This window comes from Epinephelus lanceolatus, chromosome 24 (assembly GCF_041903045.1).
Source record: "Epinephelus lanceolatus isolate andai-2023 chromosome 24, ASM4190304v1, whole genome shotgun sequence".
In the NCBI taxonomy this organism is placed as follows: Eukaryota; Metazoa; Chordata; class Actinopteri; order Perciformes; family Serranidae; genus Epinephelus; species Epinephelus lanceolatus.
Window position 1 is genome coordinate 24,176,518 of NC_135757.1, and position 6,168 is coordinate 24,182,685.

The 6,168-nt window shown below is 40.0% G+C and overlaps 1 long non-coding RNA gene across 1 annotated transcript; it reads right to left on the bottom strand.

Annotated features, from left to right (window-relative positions):
- Positions 1 to 2,205: 2,205 nt before the first annotated feature.
- On the bottom strand, positions 2,206 to 2,764 carry LOC144461941 (uncharacterized). The gene is made up of 3 exons (XR_013490523.1): positions 2,654 to 2,764; positions 2,414 to 2,565; positions 2,206 to 2,294 (listed from the first exon to the last, which is right to left on the bottom strand). It is a non-coding gene; the product is annotated as an uncharacterized LOC144461941 (long non-coding RNA).
- Between the last annotated feature and the right edge of the window lie 3,404 nt (positions 2,765 to 6,168).

Here is a 6,168-nt window from a genome sequence, read left to right on the forward strand (position 1 = left end):
TTAATCAACATTTGTGTAATTCAAGACCTTACAGTTGCTTCTCTATTTATAGAAATAAGCAATGTGTATTTCCTGCTGTTAAACTTTATCAGGGAACCCAAAATTATTTCTCATTTTTAAATTCTGTATTAAAAACATCTACTTCATTCACCTCCCAGATCCAGCTTACATATGAAATACTTCATCTGCCAACATATACAGGTGTCTATCTAAGCTTCAAGGTACAACTTCCGCCATCAGGTGTCGCCTTTGAGCAAGTGCAGTGGGCTCTGGCCACTTAACAGCTGTGATGGCAAAGCCGTAAAACCAGAACAACTTTGTTGTTGCTGTGTATTGCATTTAATAGTAAGAAGCAATTTAGTACTTTCAGCAACACAGTTTTCTGGTGGATCAGAGCAACTTCACATATAGTTAGTTTTTGTTGCTGAGTGCATAAATTAAGTTACTGTCAGTCAAACTATGTACTAACATCAAATCTGCCTGTTTTTATGTCTTCAAGACACTGACACTGCTTTGATATATGAAATATATACAAGTTTCACATGATTAATCTCCAGAGTGTGTGTGTGTGTGTGTGTGTGTGTGTGTGTGTGTGTGTGTGTGTGTGTGAGAGAGAGAGAGTTAGTGAGTGATTGATTGTGTTTGGAAATGTCTTACCTCTTCTGAGCTTTCTGTGTCCCCTGTTGTGATCTCTGCAGCTCTGGAAAAACAGTAAAAGATAAGGATCTGAAAATGAATCCATGCTACATTCTGCAATTATGTTAACTTGACCTGCCAAACTAATTTATTCCAAGACAGACAGAAAAGATAAAGTAATGCTGTGCATGCACAGCCACAACACAAACCATGTCCTTTACCTTGTCTTGTCCTGGGAAGATGTGCTCTTCATAAGCAAAGATTCTGCTTGGTATCGGCACATGTTGCTGTTGTTTTGCAATCACTTAGGCAAAATCTACAAAACAAACATGATCATCATCATCATCATCATCATCATCAGCAACAACAATATGTTTTAGCTCACCTCTGGCAAAATGACCTGTGAAAGGAATTGCTGCTTCTCTACTTCAGGTCCAGGCACTGACAGGATTTTTTCCAGTTGCTCGATAATTTCTTCTGTCTGGGTTAACAAGTAAAGATGAAACATGGAAAAACATTGTTAAGTACCATGCTGACAGAGGAGATTAATGATACAGACATAGAAGCTGTGTGAAACTGGGCAATTGTAAACTAGCAAGGCAATATTGTCACTATTTATCAGTTCCTCTCTTTCCCCCATCCTCTGCCTAAAAGTACTGTAATACATTTGGTAAATCATGCCATTCCGCCCATTCACCAGCATTTCTCTGTCAAAAAAGACATGATATTACAAAAATTTAAGTATGTTTTGGAATATAACTTCTAGAAAATCTTCTGGTCACTCACATACTGTTGTTTGCAATTATTTGAAGACAGGACTGTGTGCAAATAAGACAAAAAGAGAACACCGTACATACCTTTGTGTCACTGAATAAAGTGAAATGTTTGCTGTAGTGTTTTCAAAGGGCTGGATCAAATCCTCTGTGCGTACACAGATACATTCTGTTGGACCGAACATGTCCACTCTGTAGGTATCCTGTAATATTAGACATATTTATATTAATTAGAAGATTACAGCCTGACAGTTTGTGTAATTAATGAATGCCATATAGGTTAAAAAATGTACAGCTCACTGTACTGATGCTGTTACCTTTATGTCTCCATCTGTCAGAATTTGGTCTGCTTTAACAGACTCAAGGATGTCGTCTCTGTTAAAGACAAAAGAAATGCCCAAATTGGACCAAGATCTTAACATGTCTAACTTTGACAGTGTTCACATTACATGACCAAATATATCAAAGTGTACATTGCTCATAACTAGCCTCTAGCCTTTTCATATGTAGCTACAGGCTAAAAACCTGCTTTGTGTAACAAGGTGAAATTTGAATGTTTTCAGTAATAATGCCTACTCATGCTAACCTAAATGATGTAAAAGATATTTTTCTAAGATTAATTGGACACATTAAGGGAAATTCCTCCCCGCATTTTCTGCTTCTTTAACAAACAAAACCATAACAATTATTACTTCATTTCAGTGGCTGAAATGGGTCTGATATGTATGACACACACATTCTTACACATCTGGGACAAGGTTGCATCCACAAAAGAAATCTTTTCAAGTCCAGTCACCCTCCACACCAGCACACTGAAAATGCAGCCAGTTTTTGCAGGCTGTGCATTGTACCCATGGGTAGTGCTTAATGTGGTCATGGAAAACACTGGTGAAAAACAGAAGTGAGACAACTTCACCAATACTTCACACTTCATCTTTAGAAGTACTACAAAATTGCTCCATAATTCCATAATTATTCCAGGTTGTCATTTCTGATGTACATACCTGGTTGTCCCAGTTGCTCGCTGGAACAAACATGACTTTATTTGCCATGCCAGGCAATGCCTGCTGGAGTCTGTCTTTTTGGCCTCAGCTTCCTGGAGTTTAACTTCCTCCTGCTCCATCTGTAGCATTTCTGCCGCGCTAAGTGGGAAGTCCTGTGTAACAAAGACCTTTGCTGTAACCTAAGCATTTGCTTTATTACCAGTAAAGATTTTGACACATGAAGAGATCAAGTAGTCTAACCTTAGCATTCACATTTTTGATCATATGTGTTGCATGGTGCAGACGAAGAGCCCTGCACTGGCTGAGAGTCAGAGCCTCTGCAGTGGCCTCAAGATTCCGCACCTCATTTTCAGCAGCCTAGCTGGTAGCAAAACAATTGATTTTGATAAAGCCACAGACCACCAATGCACTGAACAGGAAGTCAAGTACCTTATAGAACCGGGAACTTACAGAACACACAAATACTCCACAATTAACAGAGTCCTGCTGCTTCCACTGTGAGGGATATGTGACTGTCCAGTCTTGAAGGCCGCCTGAAAATCTGAAGACGTTTCTAAAAAAAGAAGGTGGCAATAGTTAGGTATTATCATACTGTCATATTACCTTACCAATACAATATAAATGTTGTATGTTATGTGACTCACTTCAGAAGGGCCATGTCTTTTTGGATGATTATTGTGTAGGAAGCAAGTGAATCATACACACGTATCTCTTTTGCTTTGAAGTCAAACACCTACAAGGAAATACATCTGTCATCACTGTATTCCTAGAAATAAGACAAAGCTTTAGCTCAACTGACATTACAGTTTAAATGTAGGGATTTAGCTCATTCTGTATCATTTATCTGTACCATAGGCTGCTCAACAAAACCACTTTCATAAGAAATATCATACAGACCTAACCTTTGCCTATCCAATTCTATACAAGTACATTATAAGCTTTAAATCAGTGGTGGCTCACCCAAAGAATGAAATGGTTCCCTGTCTCTGGAGAAGAATGAATTCTGGTGAGAAATAGCTTGTCCGAGAACTACAGCATAACAATAACATCAGGTAGTACAGCACAGTCCATGTTAATAACATTTTTGTTTGTTTATTTGTTTTGTACAGTGTCTTCTATTACACAAAAAAGAGTCAAAAAAGGACCTACAGGGATGCGTTTCACTACTTGGTCGCTGACTCCTCCGCTGTTTGACCATTCGCGGTGCCACAAAACAAAGTCAAACGTAGCTAAAGATCCACACTGTAACAGAAAACATAGCATTCATGTTTTTAGTAAAAGTTAAAGAAACATTCCAAAATCATAAAGGGAGAAAATTTAAATGTATCACAGTGTTTTCTTGTGCCAGCTGTGCCACTCTGTAGTTAACTGCCTGGAATTAAAAAATGTTTATAATACAATTCAGATTTTGTGATAACAGTATAAGGTAAACATTTCTGCTTCATTAACACTGATGTAACAGTCCTTGCAGTTCAGTTAATTGTATATTAGTTCAAAACCAAGATTTCTTTGTTAAACTTACATCATCAGTCAACCATGGCGTAACCATTGAAGACTGGCTCAACAACTCCAGTGGGCAAACACACACAATGTCCTTGACTGTAACTGGAAATCTCCTTGTGGCATGAGTCTGTCAGGAATCTGTTGTCCTGTTGCGTTTTGATTTCTTTTTTTTTTGCTCCCTCCTTCAGTTCTGCCTTCACTTGGTTTTCCCTGGCTGGGCGTGGCTCCCTTCAGTCTCATGGGGTGCGTCCCAAGTCTCTTATTTTATACTGCTAACTCCTAAGTCCTTACTTGAACCGGAAGTCGTTCGAGGTCCGGCATCTCATGTCTCTTATTCCTGCCAGTAAGGAGTTAGCATTAGGAGTTAGGAGGGATCTGTTAGGTGCGATGAGTAATGTAACACGAGAGGTTCCTAACAGGAAGTCTTTTTCAGCTTGAGGCCCTGACGTATAAATACCCGCCCCCTGTCTTGCTCATTTGAACGAGATGGCAGAGAAACAGCGCAAGTGTACCCGTTACATGCATTCTTTGCAATGAAACGCTGTTATTCACATGCCTACGTCACTACAAAGAGTAACGTTGATGATATTTTGTGCAAGACTTGCACGTCACACACACAACACATTTGCCCATCATTAATTGTCCTGCATGTCATGTGAGTGGAATAATGTTTAATCACTTGTAGGTAATATTAATTGTTAATATTAATATTAATCAATATTATTACTTTCATTAATGTTGTTGTAAGCTACTGCCATTACCATCTGTCCTGCATCTGTCTCTGTCTCCCCTTCTGTCTCATTGTGTCATATGGATTACTGTTAATTTATTATGCTGATCTGTTCTGTACGACATCTATTGCACGTCTGTCCGTCCTGGAAGAGGGATCCCTCCTCAGTTGCTCTTCCTGAGGTTTCTACCGTTTTTTTTTTCTAAGGCTTTTATTCAGCGAATATAATGTGACTTGGGATGTACGCCAAATGCTGGCTCCGTTATGCAGCAGATCCAGCTGTGCCGCCATCATCAGAAAAGGACGTCGCTTTACGTGATGCTTCAGAGTAAGGCCGTCTCATGTCTCTTAATCAGCAATCCTCACTCCTAACTCCTGACTCCTTGCATGTTTCCTAAGTGGGAGGGACTAAACAGTTAGGTTAGGTGGCTAGGTAAGGTGGTTAGCAGTAATTTTAAGAGACTTGGGACGCACCCCTGATCACTGCACTCCTGCACTGCATCTGTCATCAGCACACCTGTACCGCATCAACTCCAGTCACTGCAGCATAAAAGCCTGGTTCTCCTCTCCATTCTTCGACAGTTCGTTGTTGAAACCCTCGTGGTAACTACTTGGCTCAATTTCTCGCTCTCAACCAAACTGTTTTTGCTCAGCGGTTTTTGACCTGTGGCTTGTTGCTCTTGGACCACGGACCTTGTACCGCTGCCTTGCTAACCTGCTTTTGTTTTTTGTCTTTTTTCAGTGCCCTGCCATTTTCACTCCTCCACCAGCCAGCCACGCTCAGCCTCACGCCTCAGCCCCAGTTTTTGTTCCCCTCCTCCCACGGACTGTCTTGCCCTTGCCATTCCCCTCCACAGACTCAATTCTGCCCCTGAACTGATTTTTGTGCCCTTTTTATAATAAACCTCTTTTTATCTTGATCTGCATTGTGATTCCAGTGTTCGTATCTAGCGTAACAGAGTCAGTATCTGCTTCTCATCACGCGACCCCGACAGTAAGTCCTTCAGTTTTGCCTTAACACACAGATTATGACAAAATAGTAATTGTTGACACCTTCCATTTTATTACTTGATTTTAGACTGAAGGAAAATGGCACAGCGATCTATTAATTCCCTGTCATTATCATCAATAGCATACAACTGTGCTATGAACGAAGACTTGCTGTCTGGTTGGATGTTGACAGTGCCCTCTGACCTTGGAAGGAGATTTTTCTTCCCCTCTAATGAATAACAAAGAACAAAGTAATACTTTTCAGAAAAAACATGTTTAGTTTGTTACTACATTTATGTTTTCACCTGTTTGGGCCACATCATAACGATTAGATACAGTTCTATGTTATGGCATATTAGTATGTAATATTGGATACTGACCAAACTTACCAGCAGACTGAAGTCCCAGCATCCCACGCACACCAATACACAATTGGGTGTTACATAGGGCCTCCATTTCAGCCTTAAAACTGTTGTTTATCTTTTCATTGTGGAGGTGAATCATCACCCGTACTGTCTGCTTGAAATGTGAC